The sequence below is a fragment of the Monodon monoceros genome, unplaced genomic scaffold (assembly GCF_005190385.1).
Source record: "Monodon monoceros isolate NGI ecotype Baffin Bay Population unplaced genomic scaffold, NGI_Narwhal_1 Super_Scaffold_4, whole genome shotgun sequence".
NCBI lineage: Eukaryota > Metazoa > Chordata > Mammalia > Artiodactyla > Monodontidae > Monodon > Monodon monoceros.
The window spans coordinates 46,736,543-46,762,746 of NW_021703781.1; positions in this window are offsets into that span (position 1 = coordinate 46,736,543).

A 26,204-nucleotide genomic window follows, 5' to 3' on the forward strand; every position below is an offset into this window, starting at 1 on the left:
CACACAGATAAATTTGACAATTAGATGAAATGTACCAATTTCTCAAAAAGTATAAACTGTTTACAACTATGAAATTCATATGAAATATATAACACTAAAAATATATTACACAGATCATCTGAATTTGTAATTTGAAACTTCCTCCAAAAAAGAAATCTCCAGAGCCAGATGGTTTTGCTGAAGAATTTGACCAAATGTTTAAAGAGGAATTAACTCTGATTCTATGAAATTCTTCCAGAAAATTAGAGAAAAGGGGATACTTTCTAACTTTTTCCATGAAATAGTCATTCCCCTGGCATTAAACAAGACAAAGAACAGAAAAAGAAAACCACAGAGTAATATCCTACATGGAGATAGATGCACAATTTGTTACAAGATATTAGCAAATAGAGTTCAGTAATATATAAAAAATGATCAAATGGGGTTTAGAATAGGGAAGCAAGTCTCATTCAATATTTGAAAATCAATCAATATAATCCACCATATTAACAGACTAAAAACAAAAAATCACATGATCACATTGATACAGAAAAGGTATTTGATAAAATTCAACACCTGGTCATGATAAAAACTCTCAGAGATCCAGGAATAGGAGGGAACACCTCAGCTTGATAAATAACAGAAAAAGCTTCAGGTTATTACCTTTGCTTCTTCTGATTAACCTGCTACAGGGTTAATAACAGGGTTCCAATGACACCCTCCTTAAACGCAGACACGAGTCACAAGTTCAGGTTGTCACCCGTACTTCTGAGTGACTGGCTATGAATCAGAAGTTCGATAAATTTGCTAGAATGGCTTACAGAACTCAGAGAAACATTTTACTTACTAGATCACTGGTTTACCATAAAAGAATATAACTCAGGAACAGCCAGATGGAAGAGTTACATACGGGAAGGGTGCAGAGCTTCCATGCTCTCTCCTAGTGCACCACTCCCCCTAGTCTCTGCATGTTCACCAACCTGGAAGCTCTCCAAAGCCTGTCCTCTTGGGTTTTTAATGGGAGCTTCATTACATGGTCATGATTGATTAAATCATTGGCCATTTGTGATTGATTCAACCTCCAATCCCTCTCCTCTCCCAGGAGATTGGTGGCAGCCTCTCATTTAAGAGTGAGATGTTAAAAAGCTGATTGGATGAAAGAATTGGTGAATTGGCAAGCCACATTATGAATGAGGAGCTCTGGATCCAGCAGTTTTGTTGGATGTAGTTCCTGCAACTCCCAAGGATTAGCACCTTTGCTCTCAGTTTGGTCGGTTTCTCCAAAGATGCATCTCCGTCTTTTCTCCCAAGGTCAGAAGCTTGGCTGCTAGTGTTCAGGGAGTCCAATGAGGCCTGGGTGTGGGGACAGGGTATCTCACCTTTCAGTATGGTTTTCATTTAATCCCCTTGTTTTCATATGGTGCCTCACTTTCACCGTGCCCTCCCAACTGTATCTGCTGTTCCCAATAACATAGTGTGTAGCATTTCCACAGAGTAAACACGATTTTCCCCCCAGTGGATATGGGGAGGCTGTCTTGGGGTGGAGGGAGAACTTCTAAATAAATGGATAAACTCTTAGAAACATACAACACACTAAGACTGAATCATGAAGAAATAGAAAACCTTAACAGACCAATAACAAACAAGGAGTTTGAATCAGTAATCAAACGTCTCCCAACAAAGCAAAGTCTAGGACCAGATGGTTTCACTGGTGAATTCTTCTAAATGCTTAAAGAATTAATGCCATTCCTTCTCAAACACGTTCAAAAGTTGAAGAAAAGAGAATACTTCCAAACTCATTTTACAAGGTCACCATTACCTTGATACCAAAGCCAGAAAAAGACTTTACAAGTAAATAAAACTGCAGGTCACAATCCCTGATGAACACAGACACAAAACTCCTCAACAAAACACTAGCAAACTGAATTCAACCACATATTAAAATGATCATAAGAAAACATGTACACTGCATCAGGGTGTGGGAATCACCAACCCTGAAGATAATTTCCAGTTTTTTTTTAAGTTTATAAAGCCAAGCAAACTGTAAATTCTACTTCTTGAATATATTAACTGAAGAATTTTTTAAATGTTCAGCACATTTTACAGTAGAGAATACTCAACAGATGCTGAGACATAAATGAGAAAAACAAAAATATACAGACCTTTTAATAGAGTGAGAAGACATTTGTTTTTTTTTTTTGCGGTATGTGGGCCTCTCACTGCTGTGGCCTCTCCCTTTGCGGAGCACAGGCTCCGGATGCGCAGGCTCAGCGGCCATGGATCATGGGCCCAGCCACTCCACGGCATGTGGGATCTTCCCGGGCTGGGGCACAAACCCGTGTCCCCTGCATTGGCAGGCGGACTCTCAAACACTGCGCCACCAGGGAAGCCCAAGAAGACATTTATACAGCTTTTCACAGATAAGGAAACAAGCAGCCCCAGAGCTTTGACTCACTTCCATTGAGACAGCTGGTTATTGGCCGAGGTGAAGATAAATCATGTGTTTCTTAGCTCCTATTCCAAACTTCTTTCCATTCTACCACTTTGAGCCTACAAGAATAGAGAAAAGTAACAGAAGACCATACTAGTAAACCAAATCCAACAATGCAATAAAAGGATCATGCACCATGATCAAGTGGGATGTATCCCAGAGACGCAAGGTTTCTTCAATATATGCAACTTAATCAATGTGATACATCACATTAACAAACTGAAAAATAAAAACCATATAATCACACTATACTACAGAGCTACAGTAACCAAGACAGTATGGTACTGGCACAAAAACAGAAACATAGATCAATGGAACAGGATAGAAAGCCCAGAGATAAACCCATGCACATATGGTCGCCTTATCTTTGATAAAGGAGGCAAGAATATACAGTGGAAAAAAGACAGCCTCTTCAATAAGTGGTGCTGGAAAAACTGGACAGGTACATGTAAAAGTATGAAATTAGAACACTCTCTAACACCATACACAAAAATAAACTCAAAATGGATTAAAGACCTAAATGTAAGGCCAGACACTATCAAACTCTTAGAGGAAAACATAGGCAGAACAGTCTATGACATAAATCACAGCAAGATCCTTTTTGACCCACCTCCTAGAGAAATGGAAATAAAAACTAAAATAAACAAACGGGACCTAATGAAACTTCAAAGCTTTTGCACAGCAAAGGAAACCATAAACAAGACAAAAAGACAACCCTCAGAATAGGAGAAAATATTTGCAAATGAAGCAACTGACAAAGGATTAATCTCCAAGATTTACAAGCAGCTCATGCAACTCAATAACAAACAACCCAATCCAAAAATGGGCAGAAGACCTAAATAGACATTTCTCCAAAGAAGATATATAGATTGCCAAAGAACACATGAAAGAATGTTCAACATCATTAATCATTAGAGAAATGAAAATCAAAACTACAATGAGGGGCTTCCCTGGTGGCGCAGTGGTTGAGAGTCCACCTGCCAATGCAGGGGACACGGGTTCATGCCCCGGTCCGGGATGATCCCACATGCCACAGAGCAGTTAGGCCTGTGAGCCATGGCTGCTGAGCCTGCGTGTCCGGAGCCTGTGCTCCACAACGGGAGAGGCCACAGCAGTGAGAGGCCCACGTACCGCAAAACAAAAAACAAAAAAAAACTACAATGAGATATCATCTCACACTCCTGGACGAAAACTCTTAGAGGAAAACATAGGCAGAACACTCTCTGACATAAATCGCAGCAAGATCTTTTTTGATCCACCTCCTGGAGTAATGAAAATTAAAAAAAAAAAAATAAATGAGACATAATTAAACTTAAAAGCTTTTGCACAGCAAAGGAAACCATAAACAAAATGAAAAAAACAACCCACAGAATGGGAGAAAATATTTGCAAACAAAGTGAACAGGGGATTAATCTCCAAAATATACAAACAGCTCATGCAGCTCAACATCAAAACACAAACAACCCAATCAAAAAATGGGCAGAAGACCTAAATAGACATTTCTCCAAAGAAGATATACAGATTGCCAAAAAGCACATGAAAAGATGTTCAACATCACTAATCATTAGAGAAATGCAAATCAAAACTACAATGAGGTATCACCTCACACCATTCAGAATGGCCATCATCAAAAAAAATCTACAAACAACAAATGCTGGAGAGGGTGTGGAGAAAGGGGAACCCTCTTGCACTGTTGGCGGGAATGTAAAGTGATACAGCCATGATGGAGAACAGTATGGAGGTTCCTTAAAAACCTAATAATACAACTACCATATGACCCAGCAACCCCACTCCTGGGCATATATCCAGAGAAAACCATAATTTGAAAAGATACATGCACCTCAATGTTCATTGCAGCACTATTTACAATAGCCTAGACATGGAAGCAACCTAAGTGTCCATCAACAGAGGAATGGATAAAGAAGATCTGGTACATATATACAATGGAATATTACTTAGCCATAAAAAAGAATGAAATAATGTCATTTGTAGCAACATGAATGGACCTAGAGATTGTCATATTGAGTGAAGACAGAGAAAGGCACATATTATATGATATCACTTATATGTGGAATCTAAAAAATATGGTGCAAATGAACTTATTTACAAAACAGAAATAGAGTCACAGATGTAGAAAACAAACTTATGGTTACCAGGAGGGAAAGTGGGGGCAGGGAGGGATAAATAGGGAGATTGGGATTGACACATACACACTACTATATATAAAATAGCTAACTAATAAGGACCTACTATATAGCACAGGAAACTCTTCTCAATACTCTAATATCCTAAATTGGAAAAGAATCTAAGAAAGAGTGGATATATACATGTATAACTGATTCGCTTTGCTGTACAAGATAAGAGAACACTGTAAATCAACTATACTCCAAAATTTAAAAAAAATATATAGAAACACAGATTATAGATATGCCCTAGACAGTATTCTTTTTTTTCAGTGCTCTTAACATATTGTTTTAAATAAATGTTTTTATTTATTTTTATTTTTGGCTGCGTTGGGTCTTCACTGCTGTGTGCGGGCTTTCTCTGATTGCAGCGAGTGGGGGCTACTCTTCGATGCAGTGCGCGGACTTCTAATTGAGGTAGCTTCTCTTGCTGCGGAACACGGGCTTTAGGCACGCGGGCTTCAGTAGTTGTTGCATGTGGGCTCAGTAGTTGTGGTGCACGGGCTTAGTTGCTCTGCGGCTCGTGGGGGTCTTCCCTGACCATGGCTCGAACCCATGTCCCCTGCACTGGCAGGCGGATTCTTAACCACTGCACCACCAGGGAAGCCCCTAGACATTATTCTATAAGGTAAAAATCAAGGCTTTCTTCAAGATACACCCAGAACTAGTCCAAGTACACTGCCTGAGAGACGTGACTAGAAAGGAAGTCAAGGAAGGAGGGAGATGCAAATCATGCTAGGCATTAATTCTTTAAAATAACAGCAAAATATTAATTGTGGAAGAGGGAAGGGCAGTTGTATACACTCTCCTGACTTGGGGGAAAGGAAGAAAAATGTGAAAGGTCTAGTTCATTATTTATTCATTCATTCAATAAAGATTTCTTCATAGCTACTATTATGGTATTGCAGAGCTGAGTCCCGGAAACATGATGGTAAACAAAAAAGATATGTTCCTCCCCTCCAAGAGCTTACAATCCAATAAAGGAGACACATGTTTAGCCTAGTAATAGCAAAATTGCAAGAGCTATCTTAGAGAAAGTTGAGTGGATTGGGAGAAACTTCCCCAAAGAGTGACAGTAGAAGATTTGCTCAAGGGAGTGGTATTCATCTGAATCAAAGGGCTGAGTTAAGAGCCACGCAAGGAGGAGGAAAAGAGTATCTCAGATGAGGAAATCCCTCTGTTACCATCTCTCTTTTTTATTTATTTTTTTTTTGTGGTACGCGGGCCTCTCACTGTTGTGGCCTCTCCCGTTGCGGGGCACAGGCTCCGGACGCGCAGGCTCAGCGGCCATGGCTCACGGGCCCAGCCACTCCGCGGCATGTGGGATCTTCCCGGACTGGGGCACGAACCCGTGTCCCCTGAATTGGAAGGCGGACTCTCAACCACTGCGCCACCAGGGAAGCCCTGTTACCATCTCTCTTGACTTCTCTACAGACCCAACAGAATTGGTGCGTCCTCCTTCTTGGACTGACTGACATCACCAGCCACCTCTTTTCAATCCTCTATGCAGGCTTAGCCTCTACTCAACTTTTAAATGTTGCTCAGCCCTGCAGTCCTCTTCTCTGTCTACATTCTCTCACTTGGTGATTTATGCAGATCGCTAGTTTATTTCCAGGCCAGGTCTCACCACTGAGCTACAAACCAATGTGCCCAACCTATTTCAAATCTCTGCCTGCTGTTCATTGGACATTTTGAACCTTCCACAGCTTTCCTGGGGTTGCCCTCCACCTTTCTTCCATCTCCCCTGTTGAGTATACAAGCTCTACTGGAACACACTAATGTTAGCAAATGGGGCCAAGGTTGGTAAGGAGAGAAATGAAGAAGTATTTAAGCTACGACAGAAGGATGAGTAGTGTTTGGCTGTGCACGAAAGGAGAAAAACAATACTCCAAGCCAATGCTGATCTCTATTTTTACCTTATTTGGTCTCTTAACAATTATCCCATAAAGCACAGGTGATTTTTATTTTATTCTTTATTCTTTTATACGTAGCCCAAATTTTTACAAAAAATAAGCTATGCCCATACTCAGAAATCAAGATTTTTGAACCTGGATCACTAGAAGAACAACACTTGCGATGCCAGTGAAGGCTCCCGGTAGAGGGATTCGTTTTTAGAGGCAGGACTTGATTTCTCACGTTTCCTTCCCTCCATCTAGCCTGATGAGTATAGCAATGAAATCCTGCAGCAATTTGAATGAGTCATCACAAAAGCAAAAACAACAAGAAGGTTTTCTAACTTTTAAAAATTCCTAGTTATATGGCCTTGCCTTCCAGTCAGAAGAATTCATTTTTTTAACCAAGCCACATCTTTCAATGACAGCTGTTTGTTGCAAATACAAAATACAGTAATGAAAAGAGTGAATAGTTCGCCTCTCAGACTGATTTATAATGACAGTTTTCTGATACAGGGAAATGAAGAATTGAGCAGATTCTGTGAGGTGAAAATTCCCAATTATGTTGTTCTCTTGTATTAATTAATCGGGTGCTAGGTAGTTTTCAGAGTAGCACTCTGAGACCTCTATTGTGCAGAATTTCTTACAGTTGTTAAGTGCTATCCTCTTCTCAAGGAAAGTAATAATACAAATCTTGATTGAGCCTCTACAAGGTACAAAGTACAACTCGGACTCCCTTGAGGAGTCACAGACTAATCTTGAGGCACCTCACCTGTTTCACCAAATTTTCATTTGTTAAGAAAAATAATGTGCTTCAGAGGGCCTCCAATATTCATCAAATATACTACTGGCAAAATTATTTCAAAATCTTAGCCCAATCTACCACTACCATCTTATTCCGTCATTCCCAAAAGAAAAATACTTTTACCGGGAATCATGTGCATAAAAGAAATTGTCCATATTTTTAGCCTAGTATTTGTGGTCTCCCAGAAACTGGACAATCTCATCCATGCCCATGGCTTAAACTAATCTAAGTTTGTGACTTCAAAACCTGCAGCTCTTGACAAAACTTCACTTCTTAACTCCAGAATCTGAGAGCTAATCAGTTTATTTTCTTAGTTATCTTGCTGATGCCTCAAAATCAACGTGGTGAAAACAGAACCTGTTATCCTGAATGAAGCCATTCTCTCATTTACATCCTCTGCTTCTTTGAATGAGAATCTAATACCTCAAACCACAAGCCAAGAAATTACCCTGGAGTCTTTCTTTTTTCCTTACCCTTCATATTCAGTTCATCAGCAAGTTCTTTGAATTCTTCTACCTAAATACAGCTAGAATCCTTCTTGCCTCTCCATTACCAACTCTGCTGCCTCCGTTCAGGCCCTCATCATATCTCATCTGAACAATTTATACAGCTTTTCAAAATAGCTGTTTTTCTTCTACGTGTCCATCCTTCCCATCAGACAGTCATACTGGCATGGGAGTCTGCGCTCCATACTGTCATGGGATTTATCTAATTCATGAATCTGATCACATCACTACCATTGTCAACATTCGTAATGGTTCCTCATCACTACAGAATATTATCTGAACTCCTTCACTTGGCTTACAAGACCTTTTTTGACCTGACTTCCTGCCTCCTCTCTCACCAGTCTTTTTTTCTTTTTAATTTCTTTATTGGAGTATAATTGCTTTACAATGGTGTGTTAGTTTCTGCTGTATCACAAAGTGAATCAGTTATACATATACATATATCCCCGTATCTCCTCCCTCTTACGTCTCCCTCCCACACTCCCTATCCCACCCCTCTAGGCGGTCACAAAGCACCAAGCTGATCTCCCTGTGCTATTCGGCTGCTTCCCACTAGCTAGCTATTTTATGTTTGGTAGCGTACGTATGTCCATGCCACTCTCTCACTTCGTCCCAGCTTACCCTGCCCCCTCCCCGTGACCTCAAGTCCTATATGACCCTAAACACTTTGTTTACCAGTTCTTAGAAAATGCCTTTGCTCACTCTTATCTCCAGGCCTGTGCACACTTGGGTTGTTCTTTGCACAGGATCCTGACCCCTTCTTGTCCATCCATAAAACTATCACTTATAATTTAAGTCTTAAAGTCAACATCTGCTCTATAAATTTTTCTTGACTCCTGATAGCTTAGAATCTCCTTTCCCTCTACACACTGAATATATTTAAAATACATAATTGTCCCTTCATAATATTTTTTTCTGTATTTGTCTATCTTCTATTAGGTTATACCTTCTTTGAAGTTAAGATTTTTGTTTATACAACTTTGCACCTTCATCACTTTGTGTTAGACAGAGTCAGAGGCAGTATTCTGAAGAAACTGAATGAATGTATACATGCCAATATGGGTGAGGCTGACTTGGAAAAAAAAAAAGTTCGACAGCTTTCCAACACTACCACCCATTATGCCAATAGCCTAAGCTGCTTTGGAAATTTGAGGTCTGAATCTTGTCTCTTGGGTAAATTCCTTAAAGGCAGTTTTGTGACGTTTCCTGTAAAAACGGGCAGGGTTAGAACGGGAAGAACAGATGTGGAATGCAAAGATGGATTTTCCTTTGATCACCTTTAGAGTCCCTTTCAGTCTGGCACGTGTGGGTCTCTGTCAAGTGCCAATGCAAATATGTGTTATTATTATTTTTGTTTGTTTGTTTTTTGTTTTTTCAGTATGCGGGCTTCTCACTGCGGTGGCCTCTCCCGTTGCGGAGCACAGGCTCCAGACGCGCAGGCTCAGCGGCCATGGCTCACGGGCCTAGCCCCTCCGCGGCATGTGGGATCTTCCCGGACCAGGGCACGAACCCGTGTCCCCTGCCTCGGCAGGCGGACTCTCAACCACTGCGCCACCAGGGAAGCCCGCAGATGTGTGTTATTATTGATGAGTTATTTCAGACCATTTATCAGGCACACAGCTCAACTGGATTTCCTAAACATTATGAGGAAAGTAAGAACTGAGTGAGAAAAATGACATGAAGCAAACCTTCGTCCTCTCGTGAAGTTAAGAACCAACCCAGGGTTTACAATGCAAAAGCTTACAAAATTGGAATGCTCTTTTTTTCTGTCTTTACACTGGAGATTTGCCCACTGCAGACCTAGTTCAGCCTCGGAAGAGAGGACAGTGCCAAAGGACTGGAAACAGGAAATGTGCCCAACACAGAGAGGCTTCCAAACTCGTTTGAACAAGACCAAAAATGCAAATATAAAATGACATAGAATCAAAGAGAAAGTGGCCCATACCCTTTGTTTCATCAGGCCAGAGGGTCCATAATTTATTTGTTCAACTTCCACATTTTTTTCTAAGATGTCACATGGAGAATCAGATACTGTTAGTGTTAGAAGAGATCTTAGACACCATGCAGCTGGGTGCTTCTTGAATGGTGATCCCTAGTGCCTTCGGGTTCTGATGTGACACCTCAGGGACCAAACCGGGGAGAGCAAGATCCAGCTTCCCTGCCTTGCTTCAACTCAAGCAACAATCATCTTCTCTGTTTCATTTGTTCGTTTAATAATGAAATTCCACAGAATGTAAATTGGTGCAGCCACCATGGAAAACAGTATGGAGGGTCCTCAAAAAACTAAAAATAGAGTTGCCATATGATCCAGCAATCCCACTCCTGGGCATATATCCTGACAAAACTATAATTCAAAAAGATACATGGACTCCTATGTTCATAGCAGCACTATTGACAATAGTCAAGACATAGGAACAACTTAAATGTCCATTGACAGATAAATGGATAAAGATGTGGTACACATATACATTGGAATACTACTCAGCCATAAAAAAGAATGAAATAATGCCATTTGCAGCATCACAGATGGACCTAGAGGTTATCATACTAAGTGAAGCAAGTCAGATAAAGACAAACGTCATCTGATATCACTTATATGTGGAATCTAAAATATGACACAAACGAATTTATCCATGAAACAGAAACAGACTCACAGACATACAGAACAGACTTGTGGTTGCCAAGGCGGAGGGGTGGATTGAGAGTTTGGGATTAGTAGATGCAAACTATTACATATAGAATGGATAAACAAGGTCCTACTGTATAGCACAGTATACAGTATTCTATATTCAATACCCTGTGATAAATAAGGGAAAAAATATGAAAAACAGTGTATACATATAACTGAATCACTTTGCTGTACAGCAGAAATTAACACAACATTGTAAATCAACTATACTTCAGTAAAAATGGAATCCCACATAAGATTTCAGTTGGTAGGAATAAAAGAGTTCTGTTTAAAAGTTTAAAATACTCTGATTTACATCAATTCCCTTGATTGATTAACATCTTTATTGGAGTGTAATTGCTTTACAATGTTATGTTAGTTTCTGCTGTATAACAAAATGAATCAGCTATATGTATACATATATCCCCATACTCCCTTGATTTATAGGTGAGGAATCTGAGGTTCAGAAAGGTTAAATGATTGATCAAGTTAGTAGATGACTAGGACCTGCCCAGATTTTCTAATGTCCATTAACATGGAGGTAACATCCTTGGACATGAGTTTTAGAGCCCAGGTACCTGAATTCATACCCTGTCACTGTCACCTGACTTTGGGCAAGAAACTTGTCGCTTCTGGGCATCAGTCCTCATCTGAAAAGTGGGGTTCATATTGGTACATGCCTCACACAATTGTTTTGAGGAGTAAATGTGTTAATCTACAGAAAGTGTCTGATACTCCAGCCTCCATCTTTAACCTTTTTTATTTATAAGGACACTGGTGATTACACTGAACTCACTGAGATAATTTAGGATAATCTATCTCAATATTCTAAACTTAATCACACGTGCAAAGGCCCTTTTACCATGTAAGGTGATGTATTCACAGATTCTGGGGATTTGAACACAGACATGTCTGGGGGACCATTATTCCGTGTATCATAAGCAAGTATGCAAAAATATGCATAATATATGCAAAATGGCTTTTGTGTAAGAGAAGAGGGAATGGCGTGCACTGCATATGTCTAACCTAAAGGCAATCACACTTTTACAAAATACTAGACTAGCCAAACCAATACAACCCAGACCTGACTTGGAGTGAGGTGGCTGTTTTGGGATCCCTGCCCTACGATGTTCCACGATTTGGCTAGACCAGGTCTACATGATATAAAGCAAGGAAAGATAGTGACTGCCTGAGTCTGTGCTATGTAAGAACCCTGAATAATTCAAGATCTTTTTCTCATAATGAAACAAAATGATGAATTTCCATCCAAATTCATGCAATCTGCTTCCTATATGCTTTAAATACCTGGCTGTGGGAAATGACCCATTTTTATCTCCCTCTGTTGACTATTTCAAATTAAACTCTTTAGCAGCCAATAACAACAGGCATCATACCAACAGGTGTTTCATCCTACACTCCTATTTATGTCTCTTTTTTAGCCTTTACACCTGGTTGACTTGGAGATCCTCCAGGGATGGCATCTGTTATCACAGTCTCTCTTGAAATCCAGGTCCGTGGTGTTGATCTGCAAATGTTGACGAAAACCCAAAATGTACTTGTCTCCTGGCTTTGCCACCATATGCCAAACCAAATTACATTTCACAGTTGGCAGTGAAAGAAATGAAGAAATAGTCAAAGACATCTTCCTTGGCACCACTGGGGAGGTAAAATATAAAACTTTCCTCCTTATCTCCTTTACCACGTCTGATTGTTATAATAATTGCTAACATAAGAAGCGGCTTTTTAAAGTGAGCACTAGAGGCTCCTTCTCCTGAGCCCATATCCCAGTTGCTAAAATGAAGGTTTGTTTTCAAGCATGAGGAACAAGAGAGTGTCCTTGAGGTGATGACGTTGACGGAAGGGTGAGCAAGAAATAACACGTAGGGAGAAGAGAGATGAAAGTAAGAAAAATAGAAGTTATCATCTATTCATATGTATGATTGAGAGGGCATGTGGGAAAAGAACTAGTGGATGATTATTAAAAGTCTTAGATAAAAGAAGGAAAAGGCTTCTCTTAGTCTCTTTCTGGTTACTAACTAGGTGAAAGAGTGCTAAAGGTAAGAGTCTAGAGCCCGTGGAGGCATTCCTTTACTGAACTTTAGTTTGAGTCATTATTTATCCAAAAGATGGAAAGAAACAATTCTTGTCATATGCCATGTTTTAGAAAGGAAGCAAACTCCTAACCATTGAGTCTCACACCAATGAATCAGTTCGTTTGCCACTAAAGCTACATCAGTATGGACACTGAGACCAAGTGGAGAAGACACTGGTATAAATGAAGGTTAGGCAGTTTTTAAACTTAGATCGTGTATACATTTCCTACTGTTGTTGTAACAAGCTACCACAAACCTAGTGGTACGAAACAACACAAATGTATTATATTTCTGGAGGTCAGAGGTCTGAAATGAGTTTCATGAGCCCCAAATCAAAATATGAGTGAGGCTGCATTCCTTCTGGAGACTCTAGGGGAGAATCTGTTTTCTTGCTTTTCCTTCTAGAGATCACCTGCATTCCTTCACTGTAGCTCCTTCCCCTGTCTTCAAAGTGCATTGTTACTCCAATCTCTGCTTCTGTTATCATATCTCCTTTTTATAACTTGGACCCTCTTGTCTCCATTACGACCCTTGTGATTACATTGGGGACACCAGCTAATGCAGGATAATCTCCCTATCACAAGATCCTTAATTTAATCACATCTGCAAAGTCTCTTTTCCCAGGTGAGGTGACATGCTCACAAGTTCTGAGGGTTAGAATGTAGATATCTTTTGGGGCACCATTATTCAGTCTAGAACTGACAAATTTGTCAATAAAGGCTTTATTCCAGAAGCTATAAACCCAAAATCCACAGAAGGCAGGCAGATAACATAAATGAATGAAACAGACTAAAAATGGTAAAAAGGAGGTGAGCTGGAAAATGAATAGAATTCTAAAGGTTTCAAAATTTTTAAAACCATGTGTAATTACTGAGTGGGTGAAACAAAACATGTCTCTGGTTCCTGTCTGCCTATTTGCAACCATTGTTTTAAACCAAATATTTACTCTGTTCTCCAAGAGCCTCTTTTGCCCAAACAAGAGAGACCCCTTCTGTTAAAATAGCCACGTGTACTCTACAGCTAATTCCACACTGGTATGAATATGTAAAAGGTTAAAATACAAGAATATGCTAAAAAGAAGAATGAGGTTAGAGTCTGTGTTAGCTGAGACCCACTGAGGACTAATTGGAAGAAATAGGCCAGGAAGGAAGCTGACGATTGCAGGAAATAAGGATAAATAAAAAGATTGTGACCCTGTTCCCAGCAGGCTCAGAAGAGTTCTCTGGCTTGGAGGCAGATGGGAGCCTGATAAGTAATCTGCAAGGACTGATGGCCCATAAGTTTGAAAGTAGCATTGTAGCACTATGACACTATAGCACAAGTCCCAAGGACACAGGCAAAGAGTAGCGATGCTGTGTTTCTGCTAGACTTTATCTTAGAGGGTTCCTGCCAACTCCTGAGGTTTGGTGTGTGTTTTAAGGGCATGGGGGAGTGAGGTATGGTACATAACTTTGTGAAGATATGTTGAGTATTTGTCCATGGTAAGAACTTAAGTCATCATCACTTATGGAATTCCAGGTTATAGACACTCTGAAGTCTGCACCAAAATCAGAATATATGTCAAAGTTTTATATAGGTTTAGATCAAAGATCATCAAGAAATAATCCTGGGAGATCCAGTCCCCATGTTCAGATATGCAGCATTTAATAGATGTAATGTATACCAAGGAGGAACCAAAAGACGTATAGTTGGTCAAGGAACACAACTGTGGCAGCTCACACATGAGGGGGTCAGCAGAATTCAATTAGAATTCATATGGGAAGGGCAACACGTCCTTTTATTTAAAAACCAAAGTAAGTAAACAAACAAGTACATGGACTTTTGGTTATGAAAGGGAAGGCCCTATGCTTGTCTAGAAAGGAGAAGTTGAGACAAAGAAAGATAAACTTACTTGCACACAAAATATAACAGAAATGGAAGTGTGAGAAAGACGGAAGAAAGAGGAGAGTGACATGCAGAGAGAGAAAATGCAGAGAGACAAAGATGCAGAGAGACAAAGACTGAGAAATTGCTATAGTGAATGATTTGTATTCAGTAGGGGTGAAATTTTAACTTAGCTTTTTCTGTTGTTCTATACCACTGCCTTCTGACAAGTTTTGTCAATCATTTTCTTGCCTCTGGATGAAATCTCAAAAACATAAAATAGCTTTTCTTGTCACTCTCACATATAAGTACATAGTCAATATAAAAGCCCCGTTTAGTCTGGCCTAATATCAAAGCCTATTTTCCTGCGTGAGTCCAATCTACTTCCCTACCATCTTGCATCTTGGGCTGATTGAGGCTTGGAGAGTTGCAGTGGGGGAGGGAAGCTGGACCAACTTCTGCACTTTGCCCTTGTTCTCATTTTTCTTTTTCCCACTAGACAGTCTCTGGTTTTTCCAGGGCTCCAGAGGAGAGAGATGAGGATAAAAAGATTTACTTGACTGGTATGGTTGCCCTTGACATTGGTGACTACTGAGAGAGCAGCCCCTTTCCTCTCTCATTTGTGGTCTCTCACTGGAACTCATGTGGAATCTTCAGAAACCTCAATTACTGTGCACTTCTCACCTGCTGTTCCCTTGTCACAGGACATACCACCTCTAGCTGGTTGCTCATGACCCTCCCCACAGCTCTAGCATCCAGTGGTTTACCCCACAGATATCCCCCATCATGGGGTCCCCATACCCACCAGGAGATCCTTCAGGGCAGGATCTTTCAAGATGGCCCATTTGCAGCTCCTACATCAATTTACATCTTGTCCACGTCTAGACAAGCAGACCTTCTTGAATGCACTCCTGTGTCTTTGCTCTCCTGCTACAAATAGTTCCCCTTAAGCTCTTTCCTTTATAATATTTAGGTATAAATCAGGTTCCTAGATATCAGCAGACACAGGTCAAGCTCTCCAGGTGGTAAATCTAAAGCATCCCTCAGGGGATATGAGGCCAGAGTTAAATACCCCTCTACTCATCTCTTCTATACCTTCCTGCAGTTACCCACAATCTTAGCATGCCCTGGACAGATGATCTGGCAGCGACTGTTCTCAGCCTTTGGAATCCCTTCTAGAACTAGATAGAGGGAAAAGCCACAGTTAATATCCTGTTAGAGAGATGGCATGAACCTGGATATCTCTTCTCTCTCTCTCTACCCATCTCTGTCTCTCTCCCTGTAGATATACATATCTAGGTAGTGGTTAGTTAGCTGAGAAATAAGGAATTGGAGCCCTAGAATTCAAGGAAGAAAGGTGAAGGTAGAGCAGGAGTTTCTTGCAACAGAACAATGGACAGGTACTACGAGAGAGCACTGATTAATAACGGTGGGGAGGCAAGAAACTTTTAGAAGAGTGATGACTGGTATTTGAGTTTTAGGTGTTCGTGGATCTGGGCAGAAATGCCCTCCACTATCCCTAAATCTTCAGGACAATTGTTACCATATTAACATAGAATTAGTATGGCACTGCTTTGGATAAAAAAGGAGACGAGTTTTCATTTCCACTTAGAAGACAAGGGATAAGACAGAATTGGAGCAGGCAACGTCCATGGTGAAGTGAAGGTAGGAAGTTCGCAGTGATCCAAAGCAGGAAATTATACATAATTTTAGGCCAGAGTTAGCCTCTCGGGAACCTGCAAAAATATTGAGAGTCTTGGACTTCTCCTGGTTATTTAAGTTGGAAGCTTGAATTATTTCATGTGAATGTCAAACAAATTACCTTCAAAAGGCTGGATAGCTTGGAGGTATTCAGGATACATATGACTAATGTAGTATTCCCTATCTTTTAAACTTTCTAATGTAAATTTGAGGTAAGAATGTCTAATCAAACTCCAAAATCTTTCACAATTATTGAATAATAGAAATACAGCAATAGAGAAACACTCCAAGGACTTAAATACCTGAAATAACACAAGCATGAGCTATGCACCTACTAGCACAAATCTTACACACTTCACCAACAGTGGGAGAGTTCTGAGGATTAGACTTGGCAATTGTCCCAGCTCTTTTGAGCCTCTATAATTTTGGTGATTTATTCTATGACCTCTCACTTCCATTGCCTCCAAGTTTCCTAATTCAGATCACAGGCTTCCAGTCTCACTTTGAGGATGAGAAAGGGATTATGATCAGACAGAAGTAGAGGACAGGAAAATAATTGGCTTTCCCAGGACTCCAGAAGTCTCTAGTGGAGGTCTTGCTATGGGCTAAAGGGCAGTATACAAAGATGAATTTGCTCCTTGTCCTTTGCCATGTGAGGGCCAGCCACGCTTGGCTGAGCTGCAGGGGTTTCTCCCTGTCGGCCAAGGTTTTCTACCTCCTGAGATTCCAGGCCCTTGTAGGTTGACTCATTAAAACCATAGGAGAATGGCTCACACCACTCAGGCTAATCCAAGGCTGATCTGTAAACCAGAAAAGCACTTTGCTAATTTACAGCGATTCAGATTCAGCTACCATTTGTTTCGAGTATGCTATGTGTCAAACACTGAGCTCGAGGCCTTCTTACCCATAATCTCATTTAATCCTCCTGTCAATGGTCAGTAGATGACCCCAGAGGGAAGCAATTTAGAAAAACGAATTAAGTTGAAAGAGTCTCTTGGAAATACAGTATCAAAGCACAGAGAACTAGATGATCTGTGGAATTAATCTTGAAATAGAAGGACGCTCTTGAATCTTTGCTGTTATAAATTCCTGCTTATGAAGCCAGTCTCAGTAAGGAAACCCAGACTCTGCCCCATTGGCAGTGCTGGACCCTCACGGACCAAAGCATTCTCCTACTCTTTTCAGCATTTCATGCTGACACTTTTTGTCTCCCTACAATATCTCATTCCTGCACAATCAGAGTACCTCTGTAGAAGGCATCTAGGCACAGATACACAGATAATAGAGTATCCCCCATGTCTTAAATAGATGCAAACTCTTTCTTGAATCTGACTTATCTCACTTTCCACCATAGCAGACTTGGCAATGTGCCTCCAGAATAAATCTCTAGAGCCTTTCTACTCCTATGCTGAGAGTATAGAAGGTCCTCAGTGTTCTCTCTATGGCTCTAGGAATGGCATGAAGGAGTGGCAGGGAGGAGGAACAGAGATAGAAGAGACGCAAACTTTTAAGGTTATAATCATGTAAAAGAACAGTCTCATGTATAGAAGTCCGGTATTTTAAATTAATTAGTTTATTTAAGCATTTATGCAGTGCCATGCTCTTGGTGCACAGAGATGAATAAGTCACTCTACTCTCAAAGAACTTATTGTCCATTGGGGAACACAAACTCATAAAGAAATAACTTCAATGCAGTGAGCTAAAGGTTAATTGAAGTATAAACATGGGACCACCAGAGAATTGAGGTTTGGAAAACTGTGTCTATATGGTCAGGGAAGGGCTCACAGCTAAGGTGACATTTGAGCAGTTTTAAATGGAGAACAGAAATTCATTGGACAGGAAGAAGGGCAGTGGAGGAAAGTGTGAGAGGAATGTTTAGGGGAGGGCATTTCAAGTAGAAGGAACAGAGTCATAAGACAGCACAGGAGCTCTGGGAAATGATATGAGATACTTGGTGTGCCTACAGCAATTTATATGAGTGGAAATGTGGCTGGGAGTTAGGCAGGGTCAAGTCAAAATTGACTCTGATTGTTAAGGTTTTAAGTTTGAATTGCATTCAGTAGCCACTATGTATAAAATTTAAGCAACGTAATGTCAGGAACATATTTGTGCTTTTAAAAGACAGATTTAATAGCATTATGATTTGTGGAAGTTATTGTTTGGTAACTCTTAAATAAAATTAATATATGAATGATGATATTTTGTTTTAGGGTAGTATATTATTCTAACCCAGTGTTTCATAATTTTTTATAATACTGTAAATAATTAGTTTGCAATGTATTTTTTCCCCTTATTGTAGTCTTTCTTGATACATTAACAACCTAAAATGTAGTGTATAGCTCTGGTGTGGTGAGAAGAGGGCTGAATCTGGAGTCAGTAAACTTGGCTCTGAGACCTTACTCTTCCTCTTTCTATTATTATCATTATTATCATCATTATCATTTATTATTATTTGGCTGCACCAAATAATACACATGACTTGTGGGATTTTAGTTCCCCAACCAGGGATCGAACCCGGGCCCTTGGAAGTGAGAGCACAGAGTCCTAACCACTGGACCGCTAGGGAATTCCCTCTTCTTCTTTCTAGCTGTGTAACCTCACACACTTAACTGCTCTGAGACTCAATTTCCTCATTAGTGAAATGAAGATATCGATACCCACCCCTCTGGTTTGTTGCAAGGATTCAATTACAAACAAGTAACATAGCCCTTGGACCTAAAAAGTCCCCCAGGACTCATCCCTAGGGTTTCCAATTCATGAAATCTAGGATGCATTTAGATGATATTTAACAGACACTGCTGATCCTAAACTGGCAAACTTACATTTCTGCCTTTCTTTTCTGGATGAGAGCATTGAGGCTCAGAGAATGGAAACTCGCGATAGAGCTAAAACTAAAGTCTGGACCTTAAAATTTCACTTTCATAATTCAGAAATGGTCCTCTGGGATGGCTTCATCAACAGCAAGCCAAAACCTCATTCAAAATTAAAACTTATATGAAAGTGAATTAATACATATGGAAAGAGATTCTATTCCTTGATCCAAGTGTGACTGGTTTGCTATTTAAGTAAGAGAAACTCTGATGGTTAGAAGATAACATGTATTCTAACTTCTTCTCCTTTGAATGAAAAAATTAGATCTCTTCCTTACTCACCACAAACTATACTGTAAGCTGATAACCAGTTCTGGTGTCATCCACTGATCAAAGATTCATTTACTGGAAATTAAAGAAAAATCTTGATTGAATAATAATTTCACTAAAGAGAAATAGATGCATTCCTGTCTTAACCCATATGTACTAAAAAGAAAAGTGTACTTTTTGATTGAGTTTTCAGTAGCAAGACTCTAGATAAATCTGTCAAATATAAGTAGAAAAAAAGAAAACCTTTTTGAACAAGTGAACAGAACCTCATTTATCAAAAAGACTTTGTGTTTCTTAATTGATTAGAATTCCAAGATTAAACTGAATAGAATAAGTGAGTCTAAATAAAACCATTCAGGTGGAAAGGGGAAATTTCTTTGATAGAACTATAAGAAAAATTCAAAGTAAGAAGTCCCATTTCAGAGAAAATGGTAGGTTAGATTATCAAACTGATCCCTTTGCTGAAGAAAACCTAAAAATACTGGGTAAAATGTACTTTTTTAAAACTCAAGAGTACAGGGCTTCCCTGGTGGCAGTGGTTGAGAGTCCGCCTGCCGATGAGGAGACACGGGTTCGTGCCCCGGTCCGGGAAGATCCCACACGCCACGGAGCGTCTGGGCCCGTGAGCCATGGCCGCTGGGCCTGCTTGTCCGGAGCGTGTGCTCCGCAATGGGAGAGGCCACAACAGTGAGAGGCCCGCGTACCGCAAAAACAAAAACAAAACAAAACAAAAAAAACAAAGAAAACTCAAGAGTTCAGAACAGTTGAGAAGATAGATTAGCAGTTCAAATACTAAGGAAAAGCATGAAATCCTAATTGTAAGTGGAGCACTCAAGCTGCTTTTGTTCCTATAGCATTGACCAAATTTGGCTAAATTAAACTCCGGATTCAACAATGTTATACAGTAAAAAAAAGAAAGAAGTCAAACCTAGAGCTTTCCCATGGTAGAGAGACTAGTAGGAGACCCACTTAATATTAAGATGGAACCTCAGAGAAGTAACATCTCAGGTAAAGATGAACCACAATAGATATGTGCCCTATTCGTGAAAAGACACTCAACATCACGAATTATTAGAGAAACGTCAATCAAAACTACTATGAGGTATCACCTCACACGAGTCAGAATGGCCATCATTAAAAACTCTACAAATAACAAATGCTAGAGAGGGTGTGGAGAAAAGGGAAACCTCCTGTATTGTTGATGGGAATGTAAATTAGTGCAGCCACTATGGAAAACAGTATGGAGGGGTCCCAAAAATCTAAAAATAAGAGTTGCCATCTGATCCAGCAATTCTACTCCTGGACATATATCTGGACAAAACTATAATTCAAAAAGATGCATGCACCCTTATGTTCACAGCAGCACTATTCACACTAGCCAAGACATGGAAACAACCTAAATGTCCATCAACAGATGAATGGATAAAGAAGATGTGGTATATTATACATACAATGGAATACTACTTAGCCATAAAAAGAATGAAATAATGCCTTTTGCAGCAACATGGGTGGACCTAGCAATTACCATACTAAGTGAAGTAAGTCAAAAAGCGAAAGACAAATACCATCTGTTATCACTTATATGTAGAATCTAAATTATGACACAAATGAACTTATATATGAAACAGACACAGACATAGAGAACAGACTTATGGTTTTCAAGGGGGAGAGGGCAGGGGAGGGATGGATTGGGAGTTTGGGTTTAGCAGGTGCAAACTATTATTTATGGAATGGATAAACAACAAGATCCTACGGTGTAGCACAGGGAACTATATTCAATTTCCTGTGACAAACCATAATGGAAAAGAATATGAAAAAGAATGTATATATATGTATAACCGAATCACTTTGCTGTACAGCAGAAATTAACACAACATTGTAAATCAAATATACTTCAGTAAAATAAATTTAAGAAAATATGTGCCCTATTTCCTCCCACCCATTCCCAGAGGGAATTGCAAAGAAAGTTGTGCTGCAGAGAAGGGGAAAAACCCTAATCAAAACCAAAAATAAGCAAAAACACTAGAAAAGAAAAACAACATAAGCCTCTTGTTAGAGACAGTTATTTCCTGAAGATTGAAATGAATGTCATCTCAGTTTCCTTATCTCTGTGATTTGGAATCTATGGCCTTTCCCATTATAGAGGTTGGCACATTCCAGACATTCCGTATCAGCAGATTCACATCTATAAATCATAAAACTTTGTCATAAAGAAAAATCCCTCAAAAAGTGATCCCAGAGTAGAAATGTCCCCAGAGACCTGCCAGGAGTGAAAACAAATCCTCTCTGGAAGAAGGAGTCTTTGTACTAAGCCTCTGAGTATTATTACTAATAGATATTTTCAAGGACAAAAAGGTAAATGGAGGAATGGACTACAAATGACCATGAGGAAACCTTCTGGGGTCATAGAAATATTGATCTCCTGATTGCAGTGATGATTTTACGGGTGTGTCCATGTGTCAAAATTCATCAACTGTGCACTTTAATCTATGAAGTTTATTATGTCAATTATAACTCAATAAAGATTAAAAAGCAACAACAGCAAAAAAAACAAAAACAGGTATAGAAGATAAAGGGGTTGCAGCAGAGGACAAGTGATGGAATTATTTGGTCACACTAAGTTACCCATTACTGGAAAGCTTTTTTAAAAAAGTATGAATGAAAATCGTCCAGGCATTTCAGAGACAGTTATTTTCTAAAGATTGAACTGAATGTCATCTCAGGTCCTTTATCATCTCAGGTCCTTTATCTCTGTGATTTGGAATCTATGGCCTTTATCATAGAGGTCGACACATTCCAGACATTCCGTATCCCAGATAAGAGATTTCACATGAATATTTTTTAAAATACCAGCTACTTTATGATTCTGCTATACCTCCTGCTTACATAATTCTGCATGACTTTTCCAGTTCTCTTTTAAAGTAATGACAATGGTTTAATTGCCCTAGACATCCAAAGTTAATTATTTTGGTAACTTTAGCTCTTTTTGTTTACAAAAATACTGCTCTTATAAAATGGGAAAAAATGTGATGCTTGTGAATTCAATGGATCAATAAACTTGAAAGGCCATGTGTATACCAAGTGCAGTGCATTTATTTGTTTTCTCTTTTTAATATGAAGAATGTTTTACTTCAGAAAAGGTTCCTGTGAAATACTGCTTCTTTTGAGTTTGTACATCTGGGTAAGACAATGATTGTAATTCAGTGTATAAAACATTAAATTCAGTAGTTACAATTTATTAAATGATGTTCATTTTTTCCTGTAGTCAGTATTTTAAAAGTAGTTTTAACATTTGTTTAAATTTGTAGTACTGTAATGTAGTCGTGATGTGTTAACACTGTGTTAAAAAGAAATCATATTGCAGTGTTCTTAAAACACATATATATCCACAGATTATACAGTTCATGCCTCTTCACAATAGCAGGAAAATTATAAATAAATGTACCATAAATTTGAATGCAAAAATGCAATCCCATGTCTTAGTCTCTCTTTTATCATATTTTGGAACTTTTTTTTTTGAACACTTTCATAAAAACATTTATTTCACTCTTTTATACAAATATCCACAGGTATTTTCTAATCATGAAATAATTTTACAATGCTAGTTAGTATAAAAATGTATCAGGGCTTCCCTGGTGGCGCAGTGGTTGAGAATCTGCCTGCTAATGCAGGGGACACGGGTTCGAGCCCTGGTCTGGGAGGATCCCACACGCTGGGGCAACTAGGCTCATGAGTCACAACTACTGAGCCTGTGCGTCTGCAGCCTGTGCTCCGCAACAAGAGAGGCCGCGATAGTGAAAGGCCCGCGCACAGTGATGAAGAGTGGCCCCTGCTTGCCACAACTAGAGAAAGCCCTCGCACAGAAACAAAGACCCAACACAGCAAAAATTAATTAATTAATAAAACAAAGGACTAGTCTTTGTCAAAGAATGATTGAAGTTAAACAAAATGAATCAAATGCAAACAGACCAGTGACTTGACTTGAGATGACATTTTTAACAAGTATAAATTTAAACACCACTACATTCTTGTTTCTTATGTTGTTGAACCACACTTGCACCCGCAGCCCCCCCGCCTTCTTAGGACATTCATTTTTATAACAAAGGTCTGTAAACACTTTCAAAATATCAGCTTCTCAGCAACCTATAAAGCCAGTGCACTAGGTTGCAAGTTACCTAAGCAAGAAACTGAGATTTTAAACACTGTTATGACCTGTTTTAGAGAAATTTTTGTAAACAAAATATCATTTATAAGACTATTTTTGTTTTGAAAAGCAAAACATTTGTTTAAAAACTTTATTTAGTTTATTTATTTGAAACTAAATGTCTTTGAAAACTTTCCACTCTGTCTTCCATGCCTCTTAACCTCTTTTCCATATTCTCCATCTTTTTGTCTCTATGTGTTACACGTCCAGTATTTTCTTCTCACCTATTTTCTCAGTTTACTAATTCTTTCTCAGATTTTGTCTAATATACTGCTACACCTACTCTTTGAGTTTTAATTTTGGTTAATGTAATTTTAATTTATAGAATTTCTCACTGGATATTTAAAATCAATTAGGTCATTTTTTATTGTTTCTTTTACCCTTTGGTACTGCTTTACATCAAAATTCAAGTTGGTAAATTTCCTCCAGGCAAGAGCAGCTTTGGATCAGTCTATCTTTCTGAATTTGCACTGTTCATTCAATTTTAATCAGGTAATTATTTGTTATTTCATCAGCTTTTTGATGATTTTGATTACACTTTCAAAAAATATTTTCTCCAGCAATTTTTCTTTATAATTGTGTGTGGTATATACATGAACGGCGGTGAAGGGGAGGGGACTAAGCTGAAAACCTGGTCCAGCACTATAGGAAATTGAAGTCTGAAAACTGTTTGAACAATTTTAAAAATACGAAACACTCAATTTATATTAGTTGGATTATTTGGGGTATAGATCAAATCACCTGTGTGATTTATCTGATCTGTCATGAAACTCTTGAAAATACTAAATATCTAGAATAACCATTTTCAATCCATTTTTTGTCAAACCTGCAACATTTGACCATTTTCAGACTGAGAGTAAACTGTGCAAAACAAACATCCAAGCAAATTAATTATCTTTTTAAGGTCTATAAATCCTGTCCCCATAGCGACACAAGTAGTTCTCAAGATTTCTTCCTTCACACTTCATATTTTGCCCAGTCATGAATTTTCAAACAATATCTTAGGCATTTATTTTGCAATTAAATCAATTACTTTATTGTTAACCCAACTTTCACTTCTGTCCTTTCAGAGAATTCTTAAAGCATACTGATGAAAAGTAAAATGTTGTTACAGACTAGTTATTTACAAGAAAATAAAATAGACTGCTTCTGAAATGTTGACAATATAATGCATAAATAAGCATGTTTCCAAATATAATTGTTAGCTTTTATAAAATGATGGCAAATCTTTACTTGTAGTAAAAAAAAAAAAAAAGTGTGATTTTTAATTTATTTTTCTTGTGTCAAACTAAAGACTTGAACTTGAAACTAAATCAATTCCACCTCTCTAACAGTCACATTATATAACAAATATTGACAACGACTAGAATTGAATATTTCAAAAATGCTCACATACACATATAAATACAGGGGTGGTTGGTTATAGCTAGATCCGTGAGTCCTATCACCTCACATCACAATAAATTTCTTGTTTTCCCTTCTTACTAGTCTTTAGTATCCTCTCTCTTTAACCCATGGCTTAAAAAATAACAAAGAGGATGACTCAAATCTTCAAATAATTCTTTCTTATTCCCCTGTAGCTATACATTTTAATTTACCCCAGAGTTCTCAAATGGGCCTAAGAAAGCTCAAAGTGATACAAAGTGTTTTTAAGATTATATATATATAATCTCCCCGCCCTGTAGAACTCCAAACATACTTTTCACAACTGAGAGACATAAAGCTTCCCAGAAGAGTCTGAAAAAAGATCTAGAACTCACCAATATCCACATTGTCAAAAGCTGGACAGATCTGGTTTCAAATCCTAATTAACTGTGAAACTTTGCAGAAATTGCTTAAGGCATTTCAAATAGAAAGAGACGTCATATAGAGATTAGAGAGTTACCAAACCATTGCGATGACCAGTGAAGCAAGGGTCAGGGAAGTCATTGCTAGTGTTCAAAAATTCAGGAAGACTAAGAATCACAGGAAACTGCCACTGCTAATTCACAGGCTGACACAAGGAAGGCACCCATCAAACCTCAGATCTGTCACCTCTGCAGCCTATGGGCTTGAGCCTCAGCATCAGCAGCAAGAGTCGCTTCTTCTATTCTTATAAGCACCCATGTTGGCAGGATGTAACATGGTACCTGGGTGTTAGGAATTCTGGAGAATACAGTACCAGGCTTTCAGCCTCTGCAACACAGGGAAGAGAAGAGCGGGGAGAAACGTTGCCAAATGGCCAAGAGAAACTCTATCACATTCCATACACCTCACTGTCTCCAAATGTAAAAATACTGTCGAAACAAATCAAAATAGACGGACCACCTGTTCCAATATTCTTTTCTACATCAAATCTCCTAAAGTGAGAGAAAAGAAACATATATGTAAATATACACATTTATTCAGATATAGCTACAGATGATACAGACATGGATAAAGCATAATGGGACAGGAACACAAATTGTGAAGAATCCTTGAAAGATAGAAAAGCGTATGGGATCAAATTGGTAACTGCTGTGACAAACATAGCTCAAACAAATTCAGGGCACTATCGCTGTAAAGACTAAAAACAATCTAAATTGGATTAAAGAAAAAAGCAGAAAAATGTTCCAGAAAATCATTAGAGTAAATCAATTAAAAAACTGAATTTAGGAAAATAAGACCAAGTCCTTTCACACTGGCAATGTGTGATAGGCC